Genomic DNA, 18,493 nt, shown 5'->3' with positions numbered 1-18,493 from the left:
CTTCTCTTGCTTCTTAGCAGTCCCAGATAGTAATGCCACCCATATGATGTGTGCATACTGTATGTTGCTCCACTGTTGAAAACAGTTCCTTAGTAAACAAAATGCTGAAAAATGCTTAGTAAACAAAATGCTTGCTCATCTGTCTTGGATAAGAGATCTATCCACAGATATAACTGCAATTTTTAATTCTGTACAGGGAGAAGGGGCCTAAACTTCTACATAAATCATCTGCTGTAATATTTCACAGTCTGAGTTTGAACCTAGGCAATGAAGGCTGTGCTTCTGGTGCAAAGAACAACATCTCTTGGAGATGGAACAATCTACTTGATTATGGTATCTCTAAAATTGCAAACAAAAGAGACAATCAGTGCTTTTTGATGTGGACATCTGTCAGCAGAGAAACAACTGCTAATTGTCATGTAATAACCATACCAGACACTTTCATAGCAGTCATCCTTCTGGAATTCAAGCATGAAAAAAGCTGTTACTCATCCAAGCACCAAGCATATTTTGTCTGAATCTGGCTGCATTTCCGTAACTGTTTAAAAGTCAGACATGATATGATGCTCTTTTATAGATGGATACCTGAGATCAAAATACTTAGCCAAAATACAGCAGTCAGTTATTGTTTTTCTTGGCATGTGGTTAAGGTATTTAGCCTTATATTCTAATATTTGCATTTGAGTTTTAGAAGCAATGTAGGTGTACTGAGAAAAGGTGCTAATATCTCACATAAATACAAGCATGTGGGATTTGCAGAGAATTGGTTCAGCAGCAGAACTATTTAGTTGCACTTCATTCAGAGAAGTCCTTGCTCCTACAGAAGCACTGTAGGAGCTGTCACTTTGGCAGCTACATGGCTCTACATGAGCTCTGAACAATGTTAAAGCAGTACAATGCTGTCTAAAAGCCATGTGCGGGGAGGAATAGCTAATTCTCTTTTTATGAAAGGATTGACTCTAGACAGCCTGCCAACTATAGAAACCATACATGTAATTTCCTAAAGCATCTGCATACCTCCCTTGCAAGCATGGGCTCATCAGCCCGTCACTTAATTGAACAGAATGGAAAAAATAGTTGCAACTTCTCCAGATACAACAGGCAAATGGATGTCTTTAATGACTAGTAACCTGAACCAGGTTTGAACTGACTGAAAACTTCTGTAGAGTCTCTCTTGATTTGATGACACCAAAGGTGCCTGTACTACAGACCAGTTATTTTGCTGGTTACATAGTTTGGCAGTAGTCTAATGATGAATACACTGTACTTGGGAAAATACAAAGGAGAAGGGAAAAATGAATTTTCTTGAGAGCTGCCAGAGAGAAATGCTGGATCATCAGGAAAGTGAGTAAAATCAATCTCTCATGATTTTCAGCAAACTAGGGAAAAAACTCGACTGACTAAACCTAAGGAACACGATAACTGCTGCAATAGCACAGAAACATACACATAAGATACATTTTAGCACTGCCCAGAGTCCTAAGCAAGAAAAATAAAATACCAAACATTATGAAGTGTTTTTTATCTATATGGAGTGAACAGAACTCTTACAGACCAATACAACCTCTGGTGCTGCATTCACTCTCTAGTCTAGCAAAGCCCTTTCATTTTTATGAGGTTGGTCTGCCTTTATTCTAGGAGGAATGGGCATGAGTATGTTAAATGAACCAGTCTGCATCTTCGAGATGCCTGGGGAAGCAGCAATGTGGAAAAGACCCATGGTGTCTGGGGAGCACTACAGACAGAAAATGAGGGAGAGGGGCATCTTCAGTTGTTGTGTCAAAGCCTCAACAAAACACAGACTCCAGCAGCAGCAGCCCCTGATGGGGATGATGTACTTGTAAAACATTTACATTTTCAGCAGGATGTTTCTCATTAAACTCAATTGGTTTGCACACCTGCTGGGAATGACTGCTCTGCACCTCATCTCCCTCTCCTACTTGAGCAGAGAGGATGCAACTGCCGAGGCTACCACACAGCACTGTGTTCCTTTTGTGCACTGACAGTAATTGAGAAAATGGATGGCAACAGCCTGTTTTGTGTTTGCTACTGTTCTAGGAAGTGCTTTATTTTTCTCTCTATTTCCCCCCCCCCCCCCCCCCAGCATCAGACTCTCAGGTTTTACAGCCCTTTTGTGAGACTGACAGGGCCTTGAGCAGTTTCCCGACTGCAGGGTATTCCAATTGATGCTGGTAATAAACCACTCAGGACCAAGGAAAGTACCCATACAGATACTGACTGTGATCAGATCGAAGGGGAAAGGATGGTATTGAAGCATGCCATGGTTAATAGTGCAAAGCAGAATAGCCAGCTGTCACTAAACACTTCTCAGCCTGTTTTATGAGCACAGCCTGACTTGTACATTTTAAGAAAGAGTTTTATTGATACTGTGTTATACTGTCTGAGGCATTTATGGTTTTGCCCAGAAAGGTCGGAGGCAACCAAACCTTCAGAGAAAGCTGCTAAAACTGTGTGGACAGTCAGCAGGACTTCTGGTTTAACACTGCTGTCCTAAGGCTCCCTTTCTGCATGTTTAGGGAGCCAGCACTTGTCAGTGAGATGTAAGTCATACCTCAGAAGAATACTTGAATGTAATGGCCTTGTTGTACTGCAGCGTTGCCCTGCTGTGAAATGAGAAAAATGCATTTACTGTGCCGAGGCAGCAGGTCAGCATCCCAAATGTTCTCCCCTCCAATAAGCTCACTGGGTCAGAATAATTCTGTTTTGGATTGTACAGGACAGTCTCCTGGGTAACATGCTTCACAGCAGTGCTTGGGGGGAACACGCCCTTGAATGCAAGGCAGTCAATGAGGTTTATAATTACAGTGTTTCATAACCTCGCTCATTCAGGCAGGGAAGGATACTGCTGAAGGGACCTCAAACAAGAGAAATCATATATCTGCAGCTACATAAATAGCTTTTAACATGATTTGAATCTTGGGTGACAGAAGGAGCTCTTCTGTCCACTGTGCTGTCCAGCGTCATGCAAAGAATGCACATATCAGTTTTAAACTCAGGTGGCAGTAGGACATGAAACTCCGAGTTCAGCTACCCTCTCCCAGAGAAGAGGATGTAAAATCCACTCTATCACTGAAATCTTATGACTGCATTAAGCAAGGTCTTGGCTCAAGGCCAGGTCCCAGCTGTCCCTGTAGTGATAATGACCGCTCTCCCTCGGGGTGCTGGGCACAGGCAGAAGCCAGCTGCATTTTCACACACGCACACATGTAAATTGTCTGAACGTGGTGGTGTAAATGCTTCTGGGATGACAAACTGAACCCAGAGATGTCTCATCAACAACAAGACCCTTGCAGAATACATTTTATATTTACATTATATTTATTCTTGGAAAAGCCTGGAGATAAAAAAATAAAATCTCCTGGTACAGTTTATCTGATGCTTTGTTTTTGAGTGTCCTTGATGCATAACAGCATGCTATCATCTCTAAAGATTAAAACCAATCCCTTCTTATTGCTCTGCTGGGTATTTTCAAAGAAATTCATGCACAGATGAAAACAAATAAAAACAATGTCCAATGGCTCTGCAGAGATCCTAGGGCTCTAGTTTCAGGTAGTCTGGAGACAATTTTAAACAAACATAGACCTCTTAAAACCTTGGCTACACCTCCAGTGAGGACATGCTGGCAAAACTTCAGTAGCTTTAATTGGGGTGAGGCTGGTTGAGGATTTTCAACATCATCTCCGTTTTGTGGTTTTTAGGGTACAACTTAACTAGGATCTAGAGCTTATCATGTGCAACACTGGATTTTCATTATTTTTTAAATTAGAGCTTCAAGTTAAATAACAATACCTTTGTTCAGGCTTGGTTTAAACAAAAATTCAGAGTAGCCAGGTTAGTTTTCATGATGTTAAAATCTAGGGGTTTTGATGGACTGTGGCAATGGTGGAGAAAGTCACCCTCTTATCATCAGTGCAGGACTGGGGCCCAAAATGACTGAATTAAATGCAGTATAAACTGAGAGAGCCTCAGGCACTGATGAAGGAACAGTTCAGCTTGCTTCAGTTAACATGTCTTTTGCTTTTACCCACTTGGCTTTATTGTTCCAAGGATATGACCCAGTACAAGAATGAAATCCCTCCCCCAGGCCTGTTCTACTTCCAGCATTTGCTGCTGGCTCGCTTTGATGGACAGTTGCAGGAGTTTCTTAAGGAGAAATTTATGTGACAGTGCTGCACTTAGGGAAAGTCTGAAAATAGGCTTTTTTCTTTTTCTTCACTCCTGCTTGTGCACTAGCTTTGCTCAAACGGAAAAAACACTGCAAAGGTATACCTGAGTGTTTGGTTTCTAAAGCCTGGGCAAAATCATTCACAAGGTCACCTGTGAAGCAAAACAACTCCAGATGGAACTAAGCATAGGATGCTTGGGCCAAACACATGATGTTGATTACGTGAGTATTGATTTAGGGGTGCTTGTGGTATAGAGGATAACAGGGATAATGTTGAATACAAACTCATGCTCTCTTGCTGATAAACAGTCCCAGAATGCAGTATATCACAATGCATAAGGAAGACCCAGCAGGTCATGTTTGGACTGTACCTGCTGCACAATTCCATTCCATTTTTAGAAAATCTCTCTTTTATTTTTAAATTAACCTTACACCTGCTATACATTGCCACCTACTTTACTCCAGTTGAAATTTGTTTGCTCTTCAGTCTGTATGCTGGCTGGGTGTTGAAACCACCCTCAAGTTTTTGGACAGTAACATAAAAAAATCCTCCCATGGCCCTCCCTCACCACTAGACTCATTTTTTATAAAATACGTTGTCCCTGCTAACCTTGGCCATACCCTATCCTTTGCTGCAACACCAGTGCTGCTGACCACACTGCTGTCAGTTGGTTACTTGTGGTGTAAAAGCACAAGCAGCAGCATTTAAGATGTACAGTATTGCAGAAAGCCAGTTACATTCATGGCCTTCTTTGCCTCTTCTACTTTGGGTGGGGATTACTGGAAGCCCAGCGGCTTTGTTTGGGATAGTTACTTTTATCTTTTCCCTGGTTTATCTCTTGAAAAGCTGATTTCCCAGTATACTGGGGGAGCTATGGAAGCATCAGATTCTTGTGTTGTATGCAGTGAGGGACAGTAATGCTCAAGCACAGTTATTCAGGCTTGTCAAAGCTCTATGTAGCAGTGCTAGTCGCCTGGGAAAGGGGGTGGCATCCACACCTACACAGCTGCTTCTCTAACCCCCTTCCTTGACAAAAACATCTCAAGTCTAGGTAGTGTTAAAGGCACAGTACAGGTTTTTCTTCCTTGCCCCAAGCACTGGGATATTCTGCCATAGATACCTAAAAGCCATCATAAGTCCTTTTAATTTGAAAGGTTTCACCTTTCACCATCAGCTCTGCAGTATCTGAGCAAAGGAAGTCTGTTCTAAAGGGAGATCTCTTCTAACAGGAGATGGAGAGAGGCAGTCCTTCTGGTTCTTCTCAAACTGTGACAAGCTCTATGACCACTGAGATGGAAAAAGTTTGCAAATTGTCTAGTTCAAAGTATGCAAAAATAGCAGGGCTGCAATTCCAACAAGGCTGCTCTTCTGTCCTTGTTTGATGCCAGCTTGTGGGAGTGAAAATGCGTAGTCCAAAACTACTGAGATTCAATCCATTTACAGAATTTTAATTGTATGAATTTGATTTGAAAGAATTTGTGTTACATGAATATATCATGACTTGTCATTGTTGCCTGCATTGACACTACATTATGTGAACATTCTTGTTCCAGAGACGAGCTACATTGATAAAATCACTTAGTATAGCTGACCAAGCTAAAAATAAATTTATAAAAAATAGGCTGTCTTTTGGCTCAAGCATCTCACATATATGCCATTTTTACTTTGTGATGGTGCTATTTTTGATGCCGCTATTTTATATTTTCTGGTTTGGGAAAGCTGATTTCAAACAATAGGTTAGTTGCAAACCACTTCCTTTGATTGTTTTTCATTCACTATTCAAAGTAACAGATAAGTTAAAATGATATATGCTTCCAGTTTGTCTGATTTGCTGTGTCAGCAAATAATATATAATACAGAATTTTTAAGGGAATGCAAAATCTATGAGTTGAGAAAGTTGTCTAACCATTGGTGACTATGGTGAGGTTTAAACAAAAATAATTTCAAGCGGCAGAAATGTGAAATTAACACTTATCTCAAATACTTGCACAATCATTTATCACTAGTGAAAAGTAGTCTTGAGATTTCAAGGTTGCTTATTTTACATATCTGTGGTATTCTAGGAACAACACCAAGGAGTGCTAAGGTGAGAGTTTCTGCTTCTGAAGCCTGGAATTCTCCAGGGCTTGTGGGTTTTATTGGTCTCTCTACATTTATTTACTTTTCTTGCTCTCAAGGCAAGACACTTTTCAAGCAAACAGGATACCAAATGGTCCATGAACCCGGTGCTGAAGATACTGCAGGCAATTTTGCTCTTAATGTGCATGAAATATGTACAGAATCTCTTACTAGTTTTCCTTGTGACTTCAGTAAGAATATCTGCTTGTACTGCAGAAGCCTGTCCTGAACTATCCTCACGTACAAAATCTCAGTTCAGGAAAGATCTAAATGCTGTGGGGTCTGGCTGTATGTTAACAAATCTATAAACTCTCCTACAACATCAAGCTTTGAGCCTCACAATGTGGTAAGTGATTATACAGGACTTTAGAAATGCTTCACTGTGGCATTTGTTTAATTTGACCTAGCTTCATTTGTCTGTATTAGTCACTCCTGTGCTCTGCTGAGCTGCAAGTGACAGCCTCAAAGAGAAAATACCTCTGCTGGCCAATCAGATCAGAAATTCTGTATATTTTGTTTAGATGCAAGGGAATAATACTGCTCTCTTATTAAAATCCATACAATCCCACAGAAGTGCCAAATCTGCTCATCATTAGATGCTTTGGAAAACATTGCCCAGGGGAGTATTTACATAAGAATGAAGCCAAACCTTCTTGTTTAAAAAAATGATCACTATCTCAGAACTGCTTCAGAATTTATTTTAGATGCAATTCATAGTTCATCCTTCACTAGCAATTAGGTTTGGCCAGGTTGGTATGGTATGCTAAATGTGCTGAACAAGTGAACGTATTTCACTTTTCAAGGAAAAGAGAGGCAGTAGTAGGGTAGATCTGCACATTAGGGAGAGTTTTGATTGTCTAGAGCTGAATGATAGTGATGATAGGGTTTCCTGTTTATGGGTAAGAATCAGGGGGAAGGCCAACATGGCAGATATCCTGGTGGGAGTCTGTTATAGACCACCCAAAGAGGATGAAGAGGCAGATAGAATATTCTATAAGCATCTGGAAGATTAAGTCTTACAATCACTAGCCCTTGTTCTTGTGGGGTACTTCAACTTACCATATGTCTGGTGAAAATACAACACAGCAAACAGGAAGAAATCTAGGAGTTCCTAAAGTGAGGTTCCTGGGGTTGTTTAGGTTGAAGATATGGAGGCTCAGAGAAGACCTTATCACTCTGTAAAACTACCTAAAAGGAGGATATATCCAGGTGTCTCTTCTGCTGAGTAACAAGCAAAAGGACAAGAGGAAGTGGCATCAAGTTATGCCATGGGAGGTTTAGGTCAGATATTAGGAAAAATTTCTTCACCAAAAGGGTTGCCAAGCATTGGATGACAAACAGGCTGCCCAGGGAAGATGATGGAGTCACCATCCCTGGAGATACTTAAAAGATGTGTGGATGTTTTAGTGGTGGACTTGACAGTGCTGGGTTAACGGTTGGACTTAATGATATTGGAGATCTTTTCCAACCCAAACAATTCCATGGTTCACCCATATGCTGCCTCTTTAGTGTTGGTTCATGTAATGTTCAATGCAGGTGTTAAAGCCTGCAATACACAGATTGACTTGACAGGTTGTGGAGAAGAAGTGGGAACTGTTGCTTATAACACAAGGAGAGACAGAGACCACAAGGATAAATTTACTGAACAGCAACAGCATTTGCTGTACTAACATATGGAAGAGCAGCTTTTCCTGACCCTCAGGGGTCCAGGCCCAGATATGTGAGAGCCAAAGCATGGATGGTTGTTTCCCAGTGGCTCTCTGTATTTGGGTTGCATGGTGAGGTTTTGGTAGCATAGGGACTAAAGGGGTGGTTGAGGTCAACTCACCACACTCTCCATTTCAGGTATCCAGCACTGCCCTCACTCAGCCTCACACTCTACTCACTTCAGGATCACAAGACTTCACTCGTTCAACAAATTAGACTCCTCCTGCCCTGACCTGGCTAGTTCTGCAAGGAAAGTCTTCTTTAGAATCTGGCTTTTTTATTTTTCTACTTTGCTCTGTCCTGGGGCACAACCCACTTACCAAACGGCCTTGGGGACCTGTCCCCTTTCCAAAGCATCAGACCCCAACCAGTCAAGATTGCTCAGGGGATGCAGAAGCTGCTCCTTCCATCTAAGGTTTTGTAACCAAATCTGAGCCTGCTAAAACTAGCTGACACTACGCTTCTTGTAGCTCTGATGTACACAAATATGTGTGTGTACACAGAGATGCACACACTTGTGGCCCTGCTCTAGGCTACAGAAGATGCGGGAACCATTCCAGCAGCTCGCCTGTCTACAAACAATGAAAGCATAAAATCACAAGGTCACACTAGGGAGCCTCCTACCAAAGGTGTCTTCCTCCAACAGCTTCCCAGTGACTAGTGAATTCCCAACATTGCTCTGCTTCTGCTAATGTTGCCTTGAGCAATATCATTCCTTACTGTCTACAGTGTGGAAAAAGGTCTTGAACACTGTGTGGTTTTCTGTATGAAGGGGACTGTGTGTTACTGAAAAAAATCAGTGATGATACCAAAATCTGAGCATAACTCAGACATGGCAGCTCCATATTTTTAAATACAGCACTGACCAAACTTAATCTTTTACTTATTCTGAGTGTAAAAAATCTGACTTGCCATAAGTGACCATTATGTGCAATTTGCCTCTGGCCCTCAACAACACAGGTCTTGTTTGTCATTTCAGTGCCACAGTCTCCCTGGAGCTTTAAGAGGAACTGCATTTGCTGAAAAGTGACCTCTTGCACCTGGGATGGAATAACCCCATACAACTGTACCAGCCAACTGGGGGAAAGTAGTTCGGCAGGAAAGAACTTGGGGATGCTGGTGGACAACAATTGAGCACCAATTAGCAGGGCACCTGTGCAGTGCTAAATCTCATACTGTGCTGCATTAGGTAATGCCTCACAGCAGACTGGCAGTAATTATTTCCTTCTATTTTTTTAATATCTGGAGTGCTGTCACCAGTTTTGGGTTCCTCAGTGCCAAAAAGATGATGACAAACTGGAGAAGGACAGGTGTAGGGCCACTGAGATGGCTAGGGGGACCATGATATTACGAAAAGCTTGCGAGAGGAACATTTATTCAGCCTTTCCCCCTCCAGGCTAAGGATGTATTCAATTGCTACCTTCAGCTACCTGATAGGTGACTGGAAAAAAGACAGGACAAAACTTTTCTCAGAGGTGCTCAGTTGCAATGGATTAAGGTACAGCAGGGTTGTACCTTAACCTTGTTCTGGTTGATTAGCTATTTAGAAAAAAATCCTCACAAGGAGTGTGCAGCATCAGAACACTGGCTCTGTGGAGAATAGCCACCCTTGGAAATAATCAAAGCTCAGCTAGACACAGCCCTGAGCTACCTATATCAAATACAGATATTTGAAGGTGGCCCTGCTGTGAGCAAGACGACCTCTGGAGGAAAGGTCCTTTCTCACCTAAATTCTTCTATAATTCTAATGTGCCCCATGACATGCGCGCTAAGATATTAAGAGCACTTAATATATCATCACTGGTGTCAGGTATCATCAACACTTTCATCAGCTGGAACACTGCCGAGCTGACTCAAATACTGTACATCTTGTCTAACTGCAATTAAAAAGGCACATGGCAGTTTCTGTGTATCTTAATTAGCCTTGTACCATACACACTGACATTCAAAATTAGCTGACTTGGGGGGTCCGTTACCCACTCAATTCAGAGTTTACACGGAGCTTGCCTGTTTTGTTGTAAATCTTACTAAGGCTCACAAAATAAGGCCCTCCTTCAGAGTCACATTAACCACGGTCTGGGTTTCGAGGGATCAAAGCAAAACTCACGTAGTACAAACCTAATGAATCAAACCCTACAAGATTAATGTTCCTGCATAAAGCAGCAAACCTCACATAAGAGCTCCACAGACCTGCCTCTTATTTTATTGCTCTGCTCTTGGGATGTAAGAGGAGCAGCAGGGCAGTGACGTCTCTCCCACATTGGTATCTATTATTGTAATGCTAAGTGCTAGCTCCTGTCACCCCCGTAATCCTGTTTGGGAAGCTCTGCTACAGCATTTATGTTCTTATCTTTGTTTAGTCAATGCTGGCAAATAAAAGCATAAACAAATAATCTCTGCGGTACAGCTTGGCACTACTGAGATGCTGCCATTTGTGTTCGAGTTGATTTTTATTTGCAGTCTCTTATGTTGGTGACAATCTTGGAAAGCAGATACAGCCTGGTAAGTGATGCAATTGTAAAACTGATGTTTTTATGAGTTTACTCCTTTTATTTAAATGAATGCTGAACAGGTGATCACAGGCAAAGAGAGAACTGGGCTAATTACAAAAACATCAGTGCAGTATTTTCTCTGGAACAAGTCAATATAATTTTACCTCTTCCTGCCTTAAGCCATGCACTAGGAGATACTCAACTGCCTCATGTGATATAACTTAAAGAGGTACGTGATCTATACAAACATAGGCACCCACTTTAATTGCACAGTCTCTCTATATCTTTAGGGCAAGAACAGAGGGAGACTCTTCCACAAGGCAGTGCAGAGCAGCAGCCTAACAAAAGATGCTCTGCACCAATCTTGGAGAATACCCCTCTCTGGGCAACAGGTAGAACGAATGACCAACTCATCTACCTAAGCTAAAGGCTGAGAACTAGGCAATGTAAATTTTCCCCCCATAAAATGGAATTACCACCTCAGACTCTGAGAAGCAAAGAGGAAGTATAAAAGTCCATTGTTCTGTTTATTTCTTACAAAGCCAGTGGCTATTAAGTAAAGCATGACAGAAAAATTACTACCCATTCAATTTCCAAAAATACTAATCATGAGGACAGATTTAGGCAAGCATTGTATCTGACAATGCCAGTGAACTGCATGACTCCAGAGAGCAACCACAAGACAGAGATGCTCCAGCCCGTTTCTGATCAAGCAGCTCCCAGTTGGTATGCTGCACCCAATGGTGGTCTCCGGTCCATGCCCTTCCTGATGGTGGAAAGGCTTGGCTAACTCCAGTGCTCATAAATTTCCCCACTGAAAGGTGATTAGCTTGAAAATCCCCTGTTGTTCTGTCAGGAAGCCATACAGAAGAGGTGCAAATCCATTAAATTACATCTGGCAGACATGTATCTAAGAATACATGGCATTTGATGATATATGGAAACTACCACACTATACCTTCAGACAGCTTATACGACTATCTCTTTCCAAATTAACATTCTTGCCATCTGATTCTCATTAGACTCACTCAACTGTTCCATTAATCTTGTATTTTTCCTCCCAAGGGATTAACATTGATTTTTTTTTGTCTTGCGCACACACAGGAAGGTCATACTGTTTCCTACAGGGTGGATTCATTCAATAAGGAACTACACTATTAAACCTGACTTGATGTTATTGTCAATGGAGCTGAGCTGCCACAATGCTGCTCATTTTTAAGAGAATCTCAATGCAACTCTCCTGAGTCCAGCTACATCCATCATTCCACTCCATGATACACACAAGCCGCTTGACGACTCATTAAGAATACAGATAAAAAATGGAAGTCAGGGCTGCATTCCAGGGAAGCCCTACTGACATTCAAACTCCACCTCTAATTTAAAAATTAATAAACAAAATAATTACAAAATACTTCTGGGAATAGACGTTCTTCAGCAGAAAATAGAAATAGGAAGGCAGGACAACAGGTAGGCCTGCAAGACATTTTAGCTGGATACTCTGCGCTTTAGGTCGCAGGTGAGGACATTATTAATTCAGTCACTGGTGACCTGGACAGGGCAGCCTGCATGCCTGAATGGGCAACCACTGTTTTGGGTTTGGTTAAGTCCTACTTACAGGTACTTTCGGGGCTGTCCACTCTCCCTCATAAATTGACCAAGCTGCAGTATCAGATGACCTAGAAGACTGCTTCAGAACCTCCCTGCACTGATGGCCGAGAACCCTCTTCAATCTCCAGCAGCCATTTATAGCAGATCAAGCTGCCTCCTTTAGCTGATGCAGCTTTTTTCCCCCCACAGCATTCACTATTTGTTTCCATGTGTACCTGCAGAGAGCAGGAAGATCTCTTCGCAGTCTTCGTTTTACTACCCCGACAAGTCGAGATCTCTCTATCCCACCCCGATGATCATAGGCCATTTTTCCCCTAAGGCTTTCCCCTGCCTCCATCTTTTTCCAGCCAGGGATTCTCTCTCTTGACCCCTTTTGCAAAAAGATAAGCAAGAGTCACATTAGCAATATTAAACAGCAGCTCATTGATAGACTGGAGATTTATAGAAGCATGAGGAAGGACAAGAGGAAAAGAGCAAGAGGAATGTTTTCAACATGTAAAAAATACACGAGTTTAGATGTCATGAAGAACAAACACAAAGTGTATATTAAGTTCCTGCCTCAGGAGTTGATTTTTCCAAAGGGCTGAGGACTTCCACCTGATTTCTTGGTCCTGGATTGTTTGTTCTGTTGTTTTCAAATACTCCTTCAAAACCACTGGAACAAGCTTCTAACCTAAGTGCACTTTAAAATTCTTTGTAGTGAATTTTACCTTGGATTAAATAGCAAATAAATAGCATTGAAAAAGCCTTCTGGGGCAAATCAAGGTTGGGTTCAAGTCCTGCAGAAATCTACAAGGCGAAGAGAGATGAAAAAGGAAGAAACAAGCAACTGAACAGGTTATGGAAGAGAAAAAAATTATTTTAACTGTCTCTGAGCAGTCAATGCTTTAACTTGGTATTTTTAAAATAAGTAGCAGTCTATGCTTTTTGCTGCCGATTCTTTCCCCTCCCCTTCTCTTATACACCTATATATCACCATCTGCTTGTTCTCCAAATGTACTGGAGAAATGCAGTGAACTGAACAGAAAAGAAAAAAAAAAAGAGAAAAATTGTTCACAGCATAGTCCCCTCATCGAGGGAAAACTTATGGGGTGGACTGAAATGTTTAAATGTTTTGTACTATCAGAGTAGTCCAAAAATATCCTACTGGAGACTAGGGCTTTGCAAATTCACCCTTGCAGTGTTTTCTTGTGCACTCCATATTAGGTAGACCTAAGAGAGTCCCAGTGTGTGTAGCTCTCAAAGCTGCATCAGAGAAGACGTCACTGGTCTTCCTTTGGGTGGCTCGAATCTCCTGTTGACTGTCACTATTACTTAAGGAAGGGGAAAAAAAAAGGCACTTCGTTCAAGGTTGCTCCATTTTTGGAATGGCTTGTAATGACTGTCTGCTTGAATGCTTTTCCTACCTTTAGGTCTGTCATCTCTCTCTTAAAAATCCAGCCCCCTTCTCACCAGGGAAAAACTGCAGAACTGTACTGGTACAAAGATGTTCTGCTTGCACTGAATTTGCAAAGCAGGAGAATACATTCACTGTCAGAGAAAGGAAGCACCCTCCCTCCCCCCTGCGAAAAGCTATTTTCTGCAGGCGTTGTCATATCTTATCCCCAGGAAGAGGAGAGGGCTGTGCTAGAAAGCCATCAGATTCACATTTGCTTCTGTTTTACTCTGTCCTTCACAGCACCGCTATAACAATTCATCAATACAGTAGAGGGCAAGGCATGACACACAGGCACAGCAGATTCCTCTAATGAAAACAAATCCTTGCTAGAGGAAGAAATAGTTTGCAGGTCTGCCTCCTAAATCCTGCTCCCACATCAAAAATGTTTTCATCACTGCTTACATTTAGGGACATAAGGGTACTCAGAGCTCTAAAGCACATCTTTTGCGCCGAACAGTTGCAGTACTTCGTCCAAAATAATTTGTGGCCCAAAATCCCAAATGAATACGGGAATCATGACATACAATTAGAATAAATAAGATTTTGCATTTACAGAGCGTCTGTCATCTGAAAGTATGTGCAGATATTAATTAAGCTCCACAAACCCCAGATGAAGCAGATTAGTAGCTTCATCCCTGTTTTACAGAGGTTTAGAGTAAAGTGTGACACATGATCAGAGCTGAAAGTGCAGCAGAGCTGGCCATGCCAGGGATGGTGAGAGCCAGGGCTCCACCTCCTCTCTGGCCTCTTCAGTGAATTGCCTTCAATGGAAAATGACTGAGTTGCAGTTCTTTGCTCTCTCTAAGAGGAAGGACCCACCCTATTGCACAACAGTAGCAAAGTCCCAGCCTGAAGTGCTTTGATAAATACCATGAAATGGTGCCTAGTTTGGGAAGAGAAACTTGGAGCTCGCTCGCTTTCATACATTTGCTTTGGGTGCTCTATCTTGCTCTTTCTAAAACACCAAAAGATTGCCCCTGCAGCAGCACCCCCCACAAACAGTCCTAATAGCTTGGCTTGTGGCTTCTCAGGATTAAGGGACATAGCATATGGAGTATCTGAAGTACTTTAGTAACTGATACTTGGTTTTATATTTCTATTTCTATGCATTTTTACTATATTTTAACTCAGAAGCCACACCAATCTTGAGTCACACAGACAGAATGTAATTAAAAAACTAGTCAATACATACATCAAAACCTTAAAATAACCCTCTCTTGAAGCAGGTTTTACATACAGAAATTCTGAATAATAAACACACCTGATACCATCCAAAAATATTTAAAGTAATGAACACAAAGAATAGATGTATTAAGATAAAAACTAGTAACGCTTCAATTGTTTTGTATGTTAAAGAATAGTAAAAAATTTATTTTGCAGACATTATCTACTGAAATTTGAATTCTTATGGCAGTAGTTTCTCCAAGATTCCATTTAAGTATTTGTTTAGGCAGTAGCTATGATAATGAAAACTATTCTCAGCATCACAAAAGTAGTACAACTGTCCACTTCATCAAATTGCCCAGTCCTTAACTCTGCTTATTACCTTCGCCTAAACAAGAGCGGGGGGACCATCAAATGCAGCCAGGAAGAAGTATCTTCAGAACAGATAAAAACAGGTTGCTTGCTGTGTCTCTAGATGCAATTATCCACCTAATTACACGTAGGACAAATGCACAGTTGTTCTAACTACTAGAGGATGAATTTTAATCATGATGTTCAGTTCTCTGTACACAAATATGAAAAACTGAGGAAGAAATGTCACTGTAAATGGAAACAGATCATGGCATACCTATCTACAAACTAGCAAAAATATGCATAAACTACAGACAAAAAGCAGCTTCTCAGATGATAACTAACTCTATTAAATAATGTGAAAATTACACTCTTTTGTTCTCACATTTAAGCACAGAAAGCATTCTAATTTAGTTTTCAAGGTAAAAATGGTTTTAATTAGGGTACTAGCTACCTTACAAGACATACAGACCTTGGTATGATGGAGCTGTGATAATTTACCCACGCAGAGAATCTGCCCTGTGATTTATATCATTACTCCAAGGCAGCATGAAACAAATCCCCAAGGAAGTAACACATGTCATCCTTGAAAATATTAAGCAATCAAACCATGTTTTTATTATGTGAATGGATGCTTTTGAAAACAAGGATGCATGCACCATACTGTGAGGTAAAATGAAATAAATGAACAGAAATAATTCATTTCCATGTTCTAATCAGCAGAAACTGTAGTCTTCAAATTATCCTGATCCTACCAAATGTGAGTCTGGACACAATAGGTTGACTCTCCTACTAAAATGAACATGAAATTGCATCCTAAGTACACAATGAAGGCCAAATTAAACAGTCCTAGACTCTTTGCAAAGGCTTTCTTTTTATTCAGTCCTTGCATCCCACTGAACAATTAAGAAGTTTTAAATACAGCATCATATAGTTTTTAAATGCTCAGATCTAATCAAGAGCAATGTACTTATCTTATACAATCTATACAAAAATCTGTTCTTAATCAAGGTCTTCAGCTTCTAGCATTACCAGCAGAGAGAAATCTGTGTTCCACCAGGTAAAAGGATGTCTCTGGCAAGCAAAATGAAGTATATTTATCAAATACTAGAACTACACACTTCCTGGCTGTGTTGCATTCACAGATGGGACACGGACATCTCTGCAAGGTCCTGAGACAAGTATTACACTGCTTACTGCCATTATAAATAACCATGCATTTATTAGAGATGCTGACCATCCAGAAAATAAAATCCAGCCCCTACAGGCACGAGGAGATGGAAACAGACCTTTGATAACAAAATCGGGTTAATACAAAACAGTTGAAATAGAACATTGTATTTCTACGAAAATGTACATAGACATAATTATGCGAGTAAAAGACCATGGGCAGAGAGGTGCTTTTTAAACACTGAGTCCACAACACTGCCTTTGAAGCTAAGCTATTTTTTGTAAGTGCATTATTTGCTCTAGCCTGCCTATCTTAAAAAGAACTGTAAGAAGTTCACAGAGAAGTAGTAGCAATAAAAGAAAGGAAGAGGAATGGTTCAGTGACAGATACCTATAAAATCAGTAATGGGAGCGAGAATAAGAATCAGTGGGGTGTCTTCCAAAATAAGGACAAGGTGCATCTCTATGGCCAAGAACATACAGAATGTGGTGTTGTCAATGATGAAAGCTCTAACACAGGCTCAAGACAAGCTCATGAAGGAGAAATGCACTGTGAATTACTATGCAAGTAGAATCTAACTCTACTTCAGGATGTCCCTGAGCTAAGTCATAACCTTAGAAGTACCACGTATGCCTGCCCTGCCCTCATTCTTTCCTAGGCACTTCTTTGGTGCTGTTGGTGAGAATGACTTACATAAACCTCTGGCCTGACCTGGTACAGTCATGCCAATGTTATGTTTAGTATCTACTTTCAGAAAAAAGTTCCTGGTAATAGCTTTAAATTCACTTTGGAGGGGATGACTGGATGGAAAGCAGCTTTGCAGGAAAGGCCTTGGTGAAAGAGCAGCTGGCCATGGGCCGGTGATGTGCTCTTGCAGCAAAGGCAGCTAACAGCATCCTGGGATGCATTAGGAACGGCGTCTCCTGAGTATCTCAGTATGTTTTTAGTTTATCTTGCAATATTACGTATGGAGCTTTAGGACTCAAATCCAGCATGCTGGAATTGATTTTCTCCTCCTCTGAATCAAAAGTGGGAATGGTACTGAATGCACTGGGGCTGGAACTAGCAAATTTCAGTGTCATTCTCTGGTTACATACAGGTAGGTGGATTTGTGTATCGCTTTACAAGGAGGTATCATCTGCCCCAGCTTGTATTATATTTTCTGACTTTGTTGGGCACATGTCAGTTTTGTTATCGCTGTCCCAAAGCTGTGTATAGCATGATGTTATATAAACAAAATTTGGTACATACTGCAAAATGTAAGCCATAGTTATTGGTTGTAGAAATGTGCTGTCAGAGGTCACAGTGTAAGACAAGGGGATATGGACTAAACTCTTGTTTCTAGACCAGCGAAGACACCTGCTCAGTAGAAACTCCATCAGCCTCCCTGGGGGAAAGAAGTGCTCTGTGATCCTTGCAAGCAGGCCCCAGAAGGAGCCTGTGAAAGGGAAGAAGGAAAAAACAGGGCTGTTCTAATAGAAATGTGTGAGACAGAATCAGAAGAAATGTGGAAAAAGAACCTTAGCAAGTTGTATTTATGAAAGAAAACTGTGGTCTCACAGTATGTACAATTTTTAAAGGCCAAGCTAATTGTTTCTGGCAGCCAAAGGAGTAGTTCCACACCTCACCAGGAGTTCTTTGGTACATAAGTATGCTCCAAATAGCCTCAAAAACTGACTGTGTATGTTTTTTCCAAGTGAAAACAGAACTCCTCAACAAATATGCTTCCTTAAATTAGGTATTAGCCAGTAGTATTTACTTTGTAAATGCCAATGGTGGATTCCTAATACAGGCTTAAGGATCATGTGACATCACTCAGAAATTGCAAGTGTTACAAGAAGCAGCACAACTATGTGGTATTTTCAAAGTGCCTGTGGTTTCCTAACCACAGTATTGACACCAAGTGCCAAAGGCCCCTGTGATGAAGCAGAGCATGTACCCACTTCATCGGATGTGCTCAGCACGGCACTCCTGGCGAACAGCGCTGCTCTTCCATGCAGCACCGTGCTTTATATGGAAAGCTCACTGATTTGACAGCTATTGTAAACACTCTACAGTCACAGTAAAACACAGCCATTTTCAGCTAAGCAGAGAAAGAGCTTGTGTGTATTATGGTGGTGACTGTATTCTGTGTAAAGGTGAAGTTACTGACACCCGGTGGACTCATTCATTGCTAGATCTGTGCCCTTCATTTAAAGCCAGCAACACTCTTCAGGTTGGAACTTTCCAAATATAGCTTTGACAACCCACTTCTGAG

At 41.2% G+C, this 18,493-nt stretch overlaps 1 protein-coding gene and 1 long non-coding RNA gene across 10 annotated transcripts in view; one reads left to right on the top strand and one right to left on the bottom strand.

Annotated features, from left to right (window-relative positions):
* LOC135411174 (uncharacterized) overlaps positions 1–10,405 on the top strand; it is a 53,482-nt gene extending 43,077 nt beyond the window's left edge. The window contains exon 2 of the long non-coding RNA XR_010429029.1: positions 8,992–10,405. This is a non-coding gene — a long non-coding RNA (uncharacterized LOC135411174). The remainder of the gene's footprint in view (positions 1–8,991) is intronic.
* TTC7A (tetratricopeptide repeat domain 7A) overlaps positions 1–18,493 on the bottom strand; it is a 175,725-nt gene that overhangs the window by 17,416 nt on the left and 139,816 nt on the right. The window lies entirely within an intron of this gene.

The sequence above is a fragment of the Pseudopipra pipra genome, chromosome 3 (assembly GCF_036250125.1).
Source record: "Pseudopipra pipra isolate bDixPip1 chromosome 3, bDixPip1.hap1, whole genome shotgun sequence".
NCBI classification, from domain to species: Eukaryota; Metazoa; Chordata; class Aves; order Passeriformes; family Pipridae; genus Pseudopipra; species Pseudopipra pipra.
This window is presented reverse-complemented; position numbering and strand designations above follow the sequence as displayed.